Genomic DNA, 18855 nt, shown 5'->3' on the forward strand with positions numbered 1-18855 from the left:
TCCCACAACTAAGGCTATAAACATTTCTTTCACATACAACAAGGAGAGAAAGTGCATCTCCTTTCCTATTTTTTTCCTCACAAAACTTGTGAGATTCACTCTTACTGGCCTCTGACCAGGGAAGTAGAATGTGTTGATTGTCTTAAGTCAATCAGTGAACACTCCTGGACAAAGAACAAGGCCAGCATCCTCAATGTACATGAACTATATAGAGAAGGAATTGATATCTAAATGAAAAAGGGAATTAAGAATGACTCATGGGTCATCATTGCAACTGGAAGGATGGAGTTGCCATTGCCTGAAATGGTAATAGTGTCTCTCAATGCTTTGAGAGGCACTATTTTGAAGAGGCAAGTCAGAAGGTCAGTTTTAGTCATGTCAAATTTGAGAGGCTCATCAGGCATGCAACTGGCCATGGAATGCAGGCATTTGGATATATAAGCACAGAGGTGAGGACAGAAGTCTGGATTAGACATACAAACTTTGGCATCTTTAGTCTACAGATGTCATTTTTAAGCACTGCACTTCTCTGCAAAGAGAATAATGCAATGTTTATCACATGTGAGTGCTTAATAAATGTTTACACTTGTAATTACTATAAGGACCTCATGAAATTTTCCTAAACATTAATGATAATGAATAATAAAAATCCATGAAACAATAGGATTATGTGCAAATTTACTCATTTAATAAGATGAAACAAAGGAGTTTAATTTTTCAAAATCAGTTAAAAACCTTTTGTTAAGAAAGATATCCATTTTCATCATAATGAAGCTGTTTCCAAGTTAGTTTAATCATTTCAAATGAATGGTTTACTCAAATTATTTACATATTTCTAAACTTAGTGAATTTTTTGAAAATACTACTTTTAGAACCCTAAATCAAATTTTTCTTCCCCTTAGAGATGAACACTTGTGAAAGGATGCTGATAATGTTCAGAATGCGTGATGTAAGATAGTGGTGGAGACAATGGCAGAGAATTGATGAATTTGTTAATTCAATAAGTGCTTAGAGAGTGTTGACAATGTGCCAACCCCTAGTCTAATATCAGAGAACTAAAGTTGAAAATAAAGGTATCATCCCTACCCTCATGGAGTTTTCTGTCTTATTTGATGTTTCTCAAATTGTGATCCACCTAACAGAAGACAGGTGATTAGTTGACTAGCACTGCATAGCAAATCACCCCAAACTCAGTAATTTAAAAACAATAATCATGTATTATGGTCCTGTGGGCCAACAGACAGAGCTGCTGATCTCGGCCAGAGTTGGCTGATCTTGCTTGGTCTCACTCATGTATTGGTGGTCAGCTTGTAGGTTGGCGGAGGGCTGGATGGTTTAGTAGGGCCTGTGTGCATTGACTTTCCTCCACATGATCTCTCATTCTTCAGCATGCTAGCCTATGCTATTGAACTTGAACTCCCAAGGGACCAAGGAAATGAGCATAAGCAAGGAAGACTGCTTGAGGGCTAGGCTCAGAAGTAGCAAAATATCATTTTCCCCGCATTCTATTGAACAAAGCAAGTCACAAGGTAAGCACAACTTCAAAGATGAATACATAGACTATACTTCTTGATGGGAAGAGCTAAAAGTCATATTGCAAAAGGCATTGCTAGGGAGAGTGGTAGGGAACTGGGACCACTTTTGTAATCAATCTAGGGGGTGTCTCAGTTTTAGTAAGGAATGTGATGGAAACATTTCTTTCTCTCACTTTTGACAAATTTGAGTTATGAAATCTATTAATACTTCCACAGAAATTCATTTCCTTTCTTGAATTGTGGTCATATGTGGTGCAGAAGCCCTTGACATTTTGCCTCAGCATCATTTCCTTGACCGAGAAAACATTTCTTGTGGGTGAATGTATTTTCACATCATTTACAAGTAGTTGCTTACTCTAATGTGTTAAATGTGCATTTTTTATTATTCCCATTCTGTTAAGTTATATTCTCATTTTGGGATGTGAAAAAAAAATCAATGGCTTCAAGTGGTTCATTGAAGTGAAAAAGCAGCAATGAAAATACTAACACAAATACAATATCTCAGAGTAAGATCGTAACTGAAATAGTGGATAAGACTCATATGAAACTCCTCCCTATCAATCCTTGTATCTTGAAACAAGTGGAAAATGTGGTGTTGCTAATGGGATACACAGCAATGATCAGCTAAACTTGGCTGATGCTAGATCCGAGATCATTTGTCCTATACAGTATCCTGTACCCAACTCCCTGTCTGCATTGCTTTTAGTCATGAATATTTGCCCTAAGTAGAGTTGATGATGTTGCTGTTTTCGTAATATTTTCAAATAATATCTTTGTATGCTCAGATAAATAATTGATCTTTTTCTAAAACAAGCATCAAATAATGCTTTCCAGGATGAAATCAATTAATTTTGCAATTAAAGGTAGAAATAAACCCACAGCTATAGCCATTATTCAAAATTACATTTCTTGTAGTAAAAACTGTTGCAAATCACACCATCACACAGAAGCCAAAAAACAAGCCAAAATGATAATGATACCTGTTATATTGGGGGAGAAAACGAAGAATATGCTATCAGCCAAATTCCCTTATCAGACGACCACCATAGATGTTACATAGTATCACTGGCATATTGTTTACTATCCGGAATGTGCTGGAGAGATGTCTCACATTACAGCTGGATGGCCCCATTCATGTGCGGACTTGGAATTGGTTCCCAGCACACAAGGCACAAGGAAGAGTGCTTTACACATTTCATTTTTTTGTCTACTTGATCACTTAATTTTCATTGAACGTTGTTTTGTGAGCCATAAAACAGACCAAAAACAAGGCACTGGGATCTACAGGGATAGAACCCCATCTGTGTTTACATCAGGGAAGAGTGTGGCTGTTAAGATATAAAAGGTGGCAAAGAATTCTAAATTTCAGAGAATGACTGCTGGGTGGTCAGCTAAATGCTGCATGTTCCTAATAAAAGGTTGAAAGAGGCTGGGCACAGTGGCTCACACCTGTAATCCTAGCACTTTGGGAGGCCAAGGCAGGTGGATCACGAGGTCAGGAGATTGAGACCATCCTGGCGAACACGGTGAAACCCCATCTCCACTAAAACTACAAAAAAAATTAGCCAGGTGTGGTGGCAGGTGCCTGTAGTCCCAGCTACTCTGGAGGCTGAGGCAGGAGAATGGCGTGAACCTGGGAGGTGGAGCTTGCAGTGAGCCAAGATCACGCCACTGCACTCCAGCCTGGGCAACAGAGCAAGACTCCATCTAAAAAAAAAAAAAAAAAAAAAAGTTGAAAGAGTGAAAAATGGTAACTTCAATAGAAATCTCTCTTAGCCTTTACCTAGCCAAATCATTGTTTTCACTCATTTTCTCCATTCTTATGGTCAACTCCATTCTTACCTCTGAGACTACTGATCATCTCATCTCCTTGAAACATTTTCTTCTCTTTGTCTCCAGGACACCACTTTCCCTTGGTTCTCCTCCATCTTCACTGGCTGTTCCTTTTCAAGTCTTCCTCATTTCCCTGTGCTTGTAACATTTTAGGGCCTTAGGGTTTAGTACTTGAACCTCATCTAAACTAATGGCTTTATGTGAAACAGATGAACCCCAAGTTGATATTTCTTACCAGGACCTCTCTTCTGAACTACAGAATAACTGCCTACTCTCCATCTCCACTTGGACTATAAGAAGACATTTCATTTTAACCATGCCCAAAACTGAACTCTGAATCTCCACCCCAAACCTGCTCCACTGACATGCAGCCTTCCCAATCTTAGTTAATGCAATTCCAGCTTTCTGGTTGCTCAAACCAAAATTTGGGGGTCTTAACTCATCTCCATTTCCCCAACTCCTGTCCAAATCCTATCAGTCCTATCTTCAAAATATATCTGGAATTTGGGCAATTCTCATTATTTCTGCTGCTAGCATGAAAGAGTTCCGGGTCTTAATTATTCACAGGACCTATGACAGCAACTAGGAGTCATGCAGAAAATATACAACTGACAATGAAACAAGGCATGAGTGAATGAATGAATTACCAGGATCAAAATATCAAGAGAAGGTGAATTGATAGAAACATCCAGTTGTCAGCCACCCTTAACAGAATTCAATTCAACGAATAGTTTCTGAGCACTTAGCATGGGCCAGGCGTGTAAAATTTTTTCAGTTTTATTGAAGTGTATTTTACATACAAGAAAATGCACCCAATTTAAGAGTAAGGTTCAATGAGTTTTGAAAAATGTATATATCCATGTATACAATCAAACTCTTGAAAAATGTATATGTCCACGTGTACAATTAAACATTTCCATTATTTTCTGAAAACATTCCCCTAATTCACCCCCAACCCAAGCAGATGCTGACCTGCTCGCTGTCATTATAGATTAGTTTTGCCTGTTCTAGAATGTCATGTAAGGATAATAATGTGGTATGCATACTTTGTTATTGTGTTTCTTTTATTTAGTTTAAGATCCCTGAGATACATCCATGTTGCTGCATTTATTCATAGTTCTTTTCTTTATATGTGAGTCGTATTCTATTGTATTAATATAGCATAGCTTTTTTCCCTTCACCAGTCAGTGGACATTTGCATTTTTTCCATCTTGGGGCTACTATGAATAAAGCTGCTGTCTTAGTCCATTTTGTGTTGCTATAACAGAATACTGCAAACTGGGTAATATAGAAACAATAGAAATGTATCTGGCCCATGGTTCTGTAGGCTGGGAAGTTCAAGATCAAGTGGCTGCATCTGATGAGGGCATTCTTGCTGTAACCTAACACAGTGGAGTGTGTCACATGGCAAGAGAGCATGCAAGACAAAAGAGGTGGGTGAACTTGCTTTCATAACAAACCTAATCTCAAAAAGACAATCCTACTCCCACAATAAAGACACTAATCTATTCATGAGGGCAGAGCTCTCATGACCTAATCACCTATCTAAGATTCCATCTGTTGCATTGGGGATTTATATTTCCATCACATAAACTTTCAGGGACACATACAAACCATAGCAACTGCTACAAATATTCACATAAAAGTCTTTGTGTTGACACATGCTTATATCTCTCGGGCAAATACCTAAGTATGAAATTGCTGGTTAATATGTAAGTGATTCTTTAATTTTATAGGAAACTGCCAACTTGTTTTCTAAAGTGATTGTTAATTTGATACTCCCACTAGCAGTTTATAAAAGTTCCAATTGTTCCACATCTTTAGTATTGTCAATTTTTGCCATTTTTACTTGCCTGTAATGGTATTTCCTTGTGATTTGATTGTACATTTCTCTGATGACTAAAGATGTTGAGCATCTGTTTGCATGCTTATTGGCCATTCATAAATTTTTTGGGTGAAGTGATTGATTAAAATTTTTGCCTTACTTTTATTAGGCTGTTTGTTTTATTAAGTTCTGAGAGTTCTTTTCTAAGTCTGAATATAAGTCCTTTGTTAATGTGCTTATTGCAGACACTTTTTCCCAGTCTGTATCTTGCCTTTTATTTCCTCAACAATGTGTTTTGAAGACTAGAGTTTTAATGTTCATGAAACCCAGTTTATCATACTTTTATAGAGTAAATTTTATGTCCTGCTTTGAAATCTTTGTCTACTCTAAGGTAACAAAGATTTTCTCTTATGTTTTCTATTAGAAGGTTTTGGGTTGCTTTTTACATTTAGACCTATGACTTTCAGCACTTTGAATAAGCTATTCCATTGTCTTCTGTCTCCATTGAGAAGTCTGAGGTTATTCTTATCTTCTTTTTCCTGTAGGTAATGCATCTTTTGGTCTCTCTGTCAAACTTTGATTTTTTTTTTCTTTATCATTGGACTTATTTTTTGCCTTTGTGTGATTTTCACTGGATTTATCCTGATTTAGATTGTCCAACTTCTTGGTTATGCTTTTCATATTCATTCCTTCAGTTGTTTGTTTATCCATTCAACACGAATGTGATGAAACCCAACGTACCAACCACTGGGAAAGATGCTAACATGTCACAATGAGGCCCAGAAAATTCCAGATTTCTCTGAGTTTACAACCCACAAATGATGGTGATGGTCTCGAGCAAGGGAAGCTCAAAGAGAAGGCTTTCTTCAAGGGAACAGGGTTACCAGTCTAATCAGGGCTGAGACATGAAGGGTTGTGTGGGAATTTGCCATGGTTCCTATCCACTGGAATTCCTCCCTTGTCTCTTATGCATTCTTTCTTTATTTTAACAATTCCCTTGTACACCAATAATTTTGTTGATTTTCTCTGTACCTGTAAACTTGAGCAGGGGACTAAATTATTTTTGACCACTTTTGACCTACAAACATGGCAGTTTCAATGATTTGACCTGTATCTCTGACACTGTCAGGCTAAATGACTCTGGTCTTGTAAAGTATAGTATCATTTTGTTGTCTTTTAAAAATTCATTGGAAGCAATATATCACAAAATCATCCTAGTTCCTTCTATCAAACATTTCTCTTTCAGACTATTTTTTCTACACCATTTTTTCGAAGTTGAATCATATTTTCCTTTCTTATTGATAACTCCATCAGATGGTGGGGTCGCTGGTTCCTCCTCTGTGCTTTTGCCTGGACCCCTCCCCAGTTCCTTTTGTTAGCTTGTTTATTCTTTCCTCCATGATACTGCTGAGAAATAAATTAGTTCTACAGACTATCAAAGTAACATATCAACTGCTTTTCTAGAAGGAATAAACTCTTGAAGGATTGCTTTTATTTCACTGTTTTTGAGGAAAAAAGCAAGGTTATACAAAAACTGTATGACCTGGTAGGCTCTTGGTGTTTGTTCATAAGGCTATTGTCATCAGATCTGTAAAAACAATGCCCACAGACCTGCACAGAGAATTGTAAACTAAAAATGGGCAGCGAGACTAGAACCTTCACTACAATGAAATTATAGTGATTCTTAGCATTACATAATCACATATCCACTGCCTTTCTCATCTTCCCACAACTACTGTGAAAACACTGCCTACTGTATCAACCTTGGTTTACCCACAATTAAAATTAGAAATACATTCTTAGAACTTTCTCTCTTTGCATGCCGCTTTTCCATGGTACTCCTCAAAAAGATAAGCTTTACCTATAAAAGGACCTTTCGTTGCTATTTGGTTGTGTGTGGAATCTGACAGAACTGCCACGGTGAGTCAGGAACATGTTTTCCAGGCCTAACTTATCAGGATGCACCCATTTTCCCAGAGAGGGCTAAATGAACATGAATTATGCCAATCTTGTTAAAAAAAAAAAAAAAAAAAAAAAAAACTTAGCCAGATTCAATCATGTTTTTAATTTTGTGTAGATGCTGCTACTCTGGACTCTTTCACTGCTGCTGGGAGCAGTAGCAGGTAAGAAAAATATGAATATGGAGCTGGGAAAGATTCACTGTTCAACAGTCAAGAGGGCTATGGCAGCTGAGTTCAAGCCATGATGTGGATGACGAGTAAAGAGAGGGAGATGCATGGCTAACAGCACGGGTGCTTGCAGTAGGGTTGTCAGATAAAATCTAAGACGCCTAGTTAAATTTGCATTTCAGATAAATGGCAACTGTTTCCCACAAACGTGATATATTTATATTGAACATGTTATTGCCTATTTGAAATTCAAATATATATATGCAAGTTAAATTTGAATATATTTATTGTTGTTGTTACATCTAGCCACTTTAGCTTAGGGTCAAGTGAGGGGTTTGAACCCTGGTTCTGCCACCTACAACTTGATTATCCTGAGCAAAATCATTAACCCCTCTGTGCTTCAGAATCTTTGTCTGTAAAATGTAATGAATAGGATTCCCCCTCTCCCATGATGTGAGAATTAGGTCAGATTAGTAAACCATCTTGCCTAGCACCTGGCACATGGTAAGATTTTGAGAAAAGCAGCCCCCACAACAGCTACTACTCTTACTCCTACCATTAATCTAGATTTATCCTACTCAGGAAAGAGAACCCTTCTTTGGATTGTTCCTTTACGGAGTGACATTCAAGCCTAGAGTTGTGTTAAACTATGGATTTTTTGTTTGATTGTTTGTGAACAGCTTCTTCATCACAGTGAAAGGAGCTGGGCACATTCCTCAGCCCCGGGCTCAAAACTCCCTGAGCCTAGTACAAACACATCCCATCCTCCCATCCCACCACATACCACCATATATCTCTCCAACTCCCTGAGCCCAGTACAAACACCACCTGGAAAGTCTCCGATAAGGGGACAGCCGTTCAAGGTTACTGAAAGCGCGGGAGCCAAAAGAATTTCTTTGTTCCCCTGCAACTTTCGGGCTATAAAAAGCAAACGCTCGCATTGTTCGGGGCCCTCTTATATACTGTGGAATGGAGGGACCAAGTTCGAACTTGTAGTAAAGATCCTTGCCGCTTGGCTTTGACACTGGACTCTGGTGGTCTTCTTTGGGGAACAAACGGTCTGGGCATAACAACAGGAATGGAGATGACCTTCAGTACAGCAAGGATGGAGACACATGGGTTTTGCGACCTTTCCATGAAACTTAAGCTCTCCATTCAAAGCTCAAAGTTATATAGGCCCAAAATCCGAAGTACCAAGGGCCAAAGAAAACATTTGAGTTTAGAGGCTAAAAGGAGCCTCAGATTGGGACTGGACAGAGACACAAGGGAAGTGAGGTGATCTTATGTAGTAGATTTTAGGAACAGTAGCCTGTCTGTAACAGTGGCGTTTTCTGTGAGTGTTTGGCTAAGAGGGTGTTTGGGGAAACAGAGGAGGAAAATCTGCCACAAAATGTAAATTAACTCACATTTTGGCAGAGAGGCTATTAAAAAGAGTGTTCTGGTTAAACTAATACCCTTGAAACACATCTAGGAGATTGCAGGAACAGAAATCTGTTACCCAAGACTCGGCTGCTTCAGCAATGATGCCCCGTGGTCAGGAATTATGGAAAGACCTCTCAAAATACTGCCCTGGGCTCCAGAGGGTGTCAATACCTGTTTCCCTCTGTACACCAGCGAGAACCCAAACGACTTCCACGTATGAACGCTTACTGTTTTCAGGACAAAGTTCCATCTGTTTATGTAATAAGATACTGAATATACACATCTTTTAAAGAGACCAAATCAGATAATGGAATTGCATCTATAGACACTTTTAGGGCAGTGATCTGAACTGTTATTTTATGTAACTTTTTATAAAAAGTTCTTTAACTTCATATTATTTTTGTTCCACCTTCATGGTACCATTTAACAAATGGTACCATGAGGTACCTAAATATGAGGAGATTTATATATATTTTTATATACATAGTATGAGATTTATACATATTTTACTCTATACATAGTAAAAAAGCCCAATATTATGTGTTTATATAATCTCCCAATTTTATATATATATATCTCTATATTAGATGAGTAGAGTACCGATATATAGAGATACACGCACACATACACACAAACGCACAAAGCCTTCCATTGTGTGAAAAGAAGATCCTTACCACCAAGATTATAACAGATAAATTATCCCAAGTTGAACAATTGCAAACATGTTGTGATGACCAGGAAATAGCAACATAGTGATGATTGAGAATGGCGTGGTTGTAATGGGAGAATCATTATTCGGAAGGATCCCTGAATGGTAGCACTCTTGTACTTACTGGCTCTCTCCACCTACAAATGGCTTTGTTGGCTACTATAAGAAACTGACAAGAAACACTTTTCTGCCTAAACAGGAACTCGTTGCAGATCTCCATCAACTATCAGGCATTTCCTGGGTCCAGACAGTGGTTATTTAATAACTAATACTGAGATGTTTCAAAATTTCAGCAAAAATTCCTACCATACTGATGCATTACAGCATGTCCCAGGCCCCCGTTTTTCACTATATATATATTTTTTTTTTTGACACAGGCTCGGAACGGTGGTTCATGCCTGTAATCCCAGCACTTTGGGAGGCTGAGGTGGGCGGATCACCTGAGGTTGGGAGTTCGAGACCAGCATAACCAACATGGAGAAACCGCGTCTCTACTTAAAAAAATACAAAAATTGACCGGGCGCGGTGGCTCACGCCTGTAATCCCAGCACTTTGGGAGGCTGAGGCGGGTGGACCACGAGGTCAGGAGCTGGAGACCATCCTTGCTAACATGGTGAAACCCCGTCTGTACTAAAAATACAAAAAAATTAGCCGAGCGTGGTGGCGGGCGCCTGTAGTCCCAGCTACTCGGGAGGCTGAGGCAGGAGAATGGCGTGAACCCGGGAGGCGGAGCTTGCAGTGAGCTGAGATCGCGCCCAGCCTGGGCGACAGAGTGAGACTCCGTCTCTAAAAACAAAAATTAGTCGAGCGTGGTGGCACGTGCCTGTAATCCCAACTACTGCGGAGGGGGAGGGGGAGGCAGGAGAATCGTTTGAACCCAGGAGGCAGAGTTGAATCGAGATGGTGCCATTTTGGGCAACGAGAGCCAACGGAGAAAAGAAACAAAGAAGAGGAGTTACTAATACTACAAGCAGAGAACTTAAAATGGATGATTTATATAAAATTTTAGGGAAGAGGAAAATTATGGATATGCCTTTTTATAAATCTTTAGAACAGCTGTCTACTTTTTAGCTTTTGGTATATAGATTTCATTTTTTAGCCTGGTTAAGTGCAATATGTCACCTAGCTTAATCTTCAAATTTACATAAGATCTATGGTTAAAAAATGTTAATACAAAAAGTCTTGGTAAGTATGAGAAGTAGAATGATGGAGAAAGCGGCAGGAGTTTGGGAAAGTTAAAGTCAGGAAGGAAAAATAGAGGCCTAGAATATAGACATCAATAATCAAAGATAAATATTGTTAATACATTGCCTTTATATTTTAGTGGCTAAGAAAACAAACAAAAAAAAACTTGAATCAATCCTTGTTAAGTAAGTTACTAACTCTTCAGAAATAAAAGAGCTTTTCATAGTCTCCTATTCGTAAAAAAAAAAAAAAAAAAAAGAAAGAAAAGAAACAAAGAAAAATTGGCAGGGTGCGGTGACTCAATCCGGTAATCCCAGCGCTTTGGGAGGCCAAGGTGGGCGATCACAAGGTCAGGAGTTGGAGACCAGCCTGACCAACATGGTGAAACCCTGTCTCTACTAAAAATATAAAAATTAGCTGGGCGTCATGGGAGCCTGTGATCCCAGCTACTCGGGAGGCTGAAGCAGGAGAATCGCTTGAACCCGGGAGGCAGAGGTTGCAGTGAACTGAGATTGTGCCACTGCCCTCCAGCCTGGGCAACAGAGCGGGACTCCGTCTCAATAAATAAATAAATAATGAAAATAAAATAAAGACGGAGTCTTGCTCTTATGCACAAGCTGGAGTGCAGTGCCACAAAGCTCACTGCAGCCTCGAACTCCTGGACTCAAGAGATGCTCCAACCTCAGCCTCCCAAGTAGTTGGGACTACTGGTGCACACCACCATGCCTGCTTAATTAAAAAAAAAAAAAAAAAAAATTCTTTTTTTAAGACAGGCTTTCCTTATGTTGTCCCCAGCTTATCTTGAACTCCTGGTCTTAAGGGATATTCTCCCATAGCTGGGATTACAGGCCGGAGCCATTGCACCTGCCTCTCTTTCATTACTTTTCAATTTTCATGTGATGCACTAAGAGATCTCATCTTGCCTGAGCGAATTCTTTTCCTAGATTTTCACTTGCTACTCTTTGATCTCCTCTGATAGCAATACCTTGGGAAACTGTGTAGGTTTTCAGTTTTGGCTTCTGTTGTTCCAACAGCAGTGATCCTATTTTCTTTAATTTGCCTTTGGCTATGTGCCTGTTATAAAGAATGAAAAGAAAGAAAATCAACTAGAGTAAATTTTCCTAGTAACTGCTAGTGCTTGAGGAACATTATTATTGATTCATTTGTTCAAGTATTTATTCATGTATTCATCAAATTTCTTTGACCTACTGTGGCACAAAGGGAGTAGCCCTTTCTTCAGGTGTCAAGAAGAAAGACACAAAGGTCCTTCTAAATCCATACAATTTCACGTCTGCCTGTGGCTCAAACCAAGGGCAGAATGAGTCAACTCCAGAGCATATCCATTGATCCTGAAGACAGATGAGCACCCTAGAGTTCATACATTTTGCAAGTTTAAACACAAGCAGTAAAACCACAATTTGTCTTCCAGAATAATTTAAAGCTGATGATTACTGGAGGTAGTAATAGATTTTTATAGAACAGTGAAAAATGAAATGTGATTCTTAGCTCAAAAGGAATATAGTTTTGTTAGACAGTGAATACAATTTATTTCTGAGATCCCAAAAGCAGTTACATTTTTCTTGTATTTGGTTTGGCTTTGTCACTGTTGTATTTAGATAAAGAAACAAGGAGATTAAACTAGAAGCATAAAGGTCCTAGATCCCCGTCCTGATTCTCTCCTTAGCCAACCATGATATTAGTAAAATCAAACTCAGTCCAGGATATCAGAAGTGCTGTGCCCGATGCACACTTTTATGTTGTCATTCAAGAGTAGCCAAACTGGATTCAAGAGAATCATTTCCTTGCTTTGGATATTTCCTGCTGTAAAATGAAAAAGTTGGAGATCATTTCCAAGATTACTTTATCATTTCCAAATTATTTTTGGAAAAAAATGAGGATATATATAAACACATAGTCAGATAAACAAAACTCCTGCCCAAAGAAATATTCATGAAACTATAACTGACTCTCATCAAACAAGTCTTCCAGTAGATATCTAGTAGGTTATATTTTCTATTGAAATAACTCTTTAGTGATGTACAATAAAATACATTCATCCAAAAGCTTTGTTTAGTCTCAATCATTGAAAAGCTTATTTCATTACCTTCAATATGTTTATGTAAGAGAACCTAAAATAATATTTTTTTCATTCAGTAAATATTTACTGAGCACCTACTGTATGCAAGAATCTGTTATAAGAATTGGATATAGCAGTGAACAAGGCAAACAATGTCCTTAGTTGCATCCTAGTAAGGGACAATGTCTTACAACATTTAAGATGACCTAAGGAACAACCCATTATAGCACATTTTGTACATTTTTTGAAGTAAATGTCTATGTATCTGTCACAATAGAAATATCAAGATTCCAGTTCCCATTGTGGTCAAACCTCTAGCTTAGAGCCAATGTTAAACTTTAAGAGGGATTCCATATCCATAAAAGACTAGAAGTTTTGTCAATTGCTTTGGGGTTAAAATGATATTGTGTAGGCCGAGAAGAGAATTTATCCTAGTCTGCAAATGTGTTAACTAGTCATTAATAAAGATCCCAAATTATATATCCATTTATTGTCTTTTTAACCAGAATCTGTTCCAGGTGGAAAATGTGAACTGTATCTGTGTGGACTGGAAAAGTGGCTCCCAAACTGGATACACACAAGCCTCACAAAACATCCGGATTGTGGAAGCAGAAGTGGCATATTTTGTTGATACTCTTCAAGTAATTATCCACAAGTTGTACAAAAACCCATACACATTGCTCTTTGAATTCTCTTTCAAAAAAAAAAAAAAAATCCGGCTGGGCGCGGTGGCTCACGCCTGCAATCCCAGCACTTTGGGAGGCTGAGACGGGCGGATCACGAGGTCAGGAGATCGAGACCATCCTGGCTGACACGATGAAACCCCATCTCTACTAAAAATACAAAAATTAGCCAGGCGTGGTGGTAGGCGCCTATAGTCCCAGGTACTCAGGAGGCTGAGGCAGGAGAATGGTGTGAACCCGGGAGGCAGAGCTTGCAGTGAACTGAGATTTCACCACTGCACTCCAGCCTGGGTGACAGAGCGAGACTCCATCTCAAAAAAAAAAAAAAAAAAAAAAAAAAAAGAAAGAAAAAAAAATCCATAGGTATGATCAATGAGAAAGCCATTTTCAGCCATTTCTCTTTCCCCTTAGTTGAAAGAAAACTGCAAAAAAATCTAGCTTTGGCCATCATCAATAGCCTTAGTTGGGTAAATAAACTAGTATTGTTTATTTGTTTGTTTGAATTGATTCAAGCAACTAGGTAGGTTATTTCTAATAAATTCCATGAGTGTTTGTTTTATTTTTACCAGTTATATCCAAGTTGATATGACAATGTCAACCTCAAAATTAAACTAGCTTTTTGCTTTTGTTTCTTGAGGAGAAGCACAATGATAATAAGCTGATCTCATTTGGTAACCAAAAATACAGAAAATGTTGTATTTGAATATGCTTAAGTAATTGCCTTCATTATTACTTTCTAATCTAAATACTTGCTTCATCATCTCTGGGTAACAACTCCTCATGTCCATTAAGGGTTCAGTCTACATAGCAAAATCTCAAAGTAGAGCTCCTTCCACCTCTTCTGAAGTTCAGTTCATTCCCTTCCTCATTATAACCGTGAAAGAGAAACATGAAAATCATTTACCTTGCATGGGAATTACCGAAGGGGGCCACGACACCTGGCCAATAAGGGTTAGCCTCATTAGTAATGCTATTGATGCAGAATATAATTAATTAGACAAATTTTGATCCTTTGGGTTTAATTCTATTTATTCCATTAGGTTGGTGCAAAAGTAATTGCAGTTTTCATCATTACTTATTTTTTTTTTTTTTTTTTTTTTTTTGAGACGGAGTCTCCCTCTGTCACCCAGGCTGGAGTGCAGTGGTGCAATTTTGGCTCACTGCAAGCTCCGCCTCCCTGGTTCACGCCATTCTCCTGCCTCAGCCTCCTGAGTACCTGGGACTACAGGCTCTCACCACCACGCCCGGCTAATTTTCTGTATTTTTAGTAGAGATAGGGTATCACCGTGTTAACCAGGATGGTCTCGATCTCCTGACCTCGTGATCCACACGCCTCGGCCTCCCAAAGTACTGGGATTACAGGCGGGAGCCACCGCACCTGGCCTTATCAATTACTTTTAAGACCAAAACTGCAATTACTTTTGCACCAACCTAACATTATTTATGGTATGTATTCTATAAATGAAACTTGTTCTTTGTAAATGCCTGTTAATGGGAAAGTAGACATGAATGAATAAAAACTCTGGATGTCCTTAATGCACATTTTAGTCACATGTAATATTAAACAAGGTGCTATAGACAAAAGATGAATATCATTAAAAAAAATACAAGAACTCCAAAGGTTCTGATTTCTGATCATGTGGCCCAATTCAGAAAATGTAAAAAGGGGCCAGGCGCGGTGGCCTACACCTATAATCCCAGCGCTTTGGGAGGCCAAGGCGGGCAGATCACAAGGTTTGGAGTTTGAGACCAGCCTGACCAACATGGTGAAACTCTGCGTCTACTAAAAAAAAAATTAAAAAATTAGCCAGGCATGGTGGTGTGCTTGTAATCCCAGGTTCTCAGGAGGCTGAGGCAGGAGAATTGCTTGAACCCGGGAGGCAGAGGTTGCAGTGAGCCGAGATTGCACCATTGCACTCCAGCCTGGGCAACACAGCAAGACTCTGTCTCAAAAAAAAAAAAAAGAAAAGAAAAAAAAGAAAAGAAAAGGTAAAATACTTATTGAATGAATATTTGTACTTGCATACCTATACTTTTGATCATAGATAAGTATTTTAATAGAGAGAAAGTATTTGAGGACTTAAGAAAAATGGATTTGTAAATGAAAACGTCTAAAGTCTACTTTAGTCACCCTCACATATGTATGCATCAGGTAAATGTTCAAACTTGCTCTGGAAATAATTCTGAACAAAAGAAAAAATGAGTCTGTGTAAATCTAAACTATGTCTATAGGATGCTGATGAACATGGGAAATTTTTCTTGAATGGTGACCTTTAAACTATATAATTATGGACATGTGGATATTTCTGTGCAATCTTACAGTTACCAATAATTTTTTTTCATCTTGTTTTGTATTTTCTAGATATGTAGGTTGGATTCTTATATCTAATCTTGAAAATTATATATCTATTGCTTGGATTTTTATAAAAGACTATTATTTTCAGTATAATTTTATTGAAATAAAAAATGTTAATGTATGCCACTTAGAAGTAACATTTCAGGTAATAAAATGCCTAGTGCAGTCAAAATTACCAAGGATATATGTTTTAGTGACTAAGAGAGAGGATTTGAATCTTGGTTTTGCCATTAAATAGCTGAATTACTTTGGGTAAAATATTTCAGTTCTCTAAGGCAGGTTTTTCATTTGTAAATGTAAATATTAACGGTACACTCAACATTCTTCGTGGGAGGCCTTAAAGAGATGATATATGTTGAATGCTTAGGTTAAAGCCAAAAATATAATAATTAGCATTCAACAAATGCTGGCTATGAGAGTGCACATTTTATTTCCACTATAGCTTGCAAATACAGTGAGTATGGACACCACCTCTCCCCTTTCTTGGGTTTAACTTTATTTTTATATTTTTCAACTTCTGTAGTCTAGAAACAGTGTGAGAGGAAGTTCTGTTCACCCTCACACTGTGTTAGGAGGCTGCTGACATGTGATCACTAAATCTTACTGCTAATAAAATTTAATGGTGGAGCAATACATTCTTGTCTTCTATCATAAATTTCCATTCTTCTCAATGAAACTTTTCAATATGGTCTCAAGAACCATAAATGACTGTTAAATTTTGCTGCCTTTTGAACTTGGGAATACTGTTTACATGAGACTGTCATCATTTTCATTATTAATATTACTGATGTCATTCTGATCACTTTAAGCAGACTTCCAGGTCCAAAATGGCCCCTTCTGGGTAGGTCCATGAGGAAAGTACCGATCATTGCCACTTTTCCCACCATCTTTAGTTTTGTCTCTGTTCCACATCAGACATCTCAGGAGAGATGCCACATAAGGAGATGAGGACTGGACAGAATCGATAATTCCTAACTCATCTCTCTATCCCTGTGAAAGTAACTAGGTAGGTTATTTCTAATAAATTCCACGAGTGTTTTTTTGTTTTTGTTTTTGTTTTTTGAGATGGAGTCTCGCTCTGTCACCCAAGCTGGAGTGCAGTGGCGTGATCTCGGCTCACTGCAAGCTCTGCCTCCTGGGATCACGCCATTCTCCTGAATCAGCCTCCCAAGTAGCTGGGACTACAGGTGCCTGCCACCGCGCCTGGCTAATTTTTTGTATTTTTAGTAGACACGGGGTTTCACCAGGTTAGCTAGGATGGTCTCGATCTCCTGACCTCGTGATCTGCCCGTCTCGGCCTCCCAAAGGAGTGTTTGTTTTAATTTTACCAGTTGTAACTAAGTTGACATGACAATGTCAACCTCAAAATTAAACCAGACCTCTCATCTCTCTGCAGCCTCTTTCATCTTTTTAAAGCACAAATTCATCATCCTCCCAATGGTCCCCAGGACAAAATCCACATTCCTTAATGAGCTTTGTGAGGTTCTTTATGTTCTAGTTGTCACCTTGGACTCCAGCCGTCATCTCTCACCATGCTGCTTCTGGAACTCTACATTTTGGCCTTGTCCCCCAAGAGGGCCTTGATCTCTGATGCGGCTGGATGTTGCCATGAATAGTTCCTCTTCCCGGGATGATCTTTTCCTTATCTTCCTGTCTGTTCAACTCCTACTGATTCTTAAGTATCTGAGTAGACGTCACTTCTTCCAGGAAATCTTTCCTCACCTCCATTACCCATACCCCCTAAGACTTGATAAGGGGCTTCCCGGCAATAATCCTACTGCACCCAGAAATGTTCCCACCTCAACCCTTGACTCTCCATATCATAAGTGCTGGTTCATTTCTCTGTATATCCTATTTCTAAATTCCTTAAGGGGTTTGCCTATTGCCTACATGCTAGCATATAGTAGGAGAGTGCATAAATATTTTTTGAATGATTTTCCCACTAATGGAAACAATGAATGGATCCACTAGGGTCAAGTATTTAAAATTAGGCCATGTCCAAACAATAACACCCTAAGAAAGAAAAGGATATTTGCATTAGGTCTTAAAAAGTGGATAGAGAGGGCCAGGCATGGTGGCTCATGCCTATATCAAGACACCAGTTTGTTAGAGCTCTGCGAATTCTTACCCAACCCATTGGGATAATCTTAGAGTTATCAGCCTATACTTGTCAGAGTACTTGCCATGAATCTCCATAAAGCTGAAGCTCTATAAGGTTATAGTTGCTTGCAAAAAGCTTTCAGAAAACAATTAACTGACTGGGCGCAGTGGCTCACTTTGGGAGGCTGAGGCGGGCAGATCACTTGAGGCCAGGAGTTCGAGACCAGCCTGGCTAACATGGTGAAACCCTGTCTCTACTAAAAATACAAAAACTAGCCAGGCATGGTGGTGTGCACTTGTATTCTCAGCTACTCAGGAGGCTGAGGCAGGGGAACTGCTTGAACCCGAGAGGTGGAGGCTGCAGTGAACTGAGATCGTGCCACTGCCCTCCAGCCTGGGCGACAGAGCAAGACTCTGTCTCAAAGAAGAAAGAAAGAAGGAAGGAAGGAAGGAAGGAAGGAAGGAAGGAAGGAAGGAAGGAAGGAAGGAAGGAAGGAAGGAAGAAAAGTAAAAAAGAAAACAATTAACTATTTAACGATCTGTGCGTAACAGAACTTAAAATGGCCATCATTAAAAGTTGAGAATTAATTATAACAGTGACACAATTCACAAGGAAATGTGGTTGTTTTGCAGCATATAACATTTTAACATAATAACCAAAATTACAGCTGCTAACACATTAGATTTCTAAGAATTTATTAGTTTGTGGAACACATATTAACAACACATTTATACAAATATAACTCAAAGAAGGTTAAATATAACTTCTTATTTACAATGCTTCCCATATAATTTAACATATTTAATAAACCTAACTTGTTTAATATCTTTCTTCCTTTGAGAAGCTCCAGGGACCCTCTGGTATGTCCCAAAGTTATTCTGAGATCAAAAGATTTAACTTAGAATTTCAGAAGTTTGTAAGAAATGTCAAAAGACCTAAAACATTTTCTTAAATAGGATCTCGGTCATTATGAAACAACTAAAGGTAAGTACAGAAAAGT

This window comes from Macaca thibetana, chromosome 9, assembly GCF_024542745.1.
Source record: "Macaca thibetana thibetana isolate TM-01 chromosome 9, ASM2454274v1, whole genome shotgun sequence".
NCBI classification, from domain to species: domain Eukaryota; kingdom Metazoa; phylum Chordata; class Mammalia; order Primates; family Cercopithecidae; genus Macaca; species Macaca thibetana.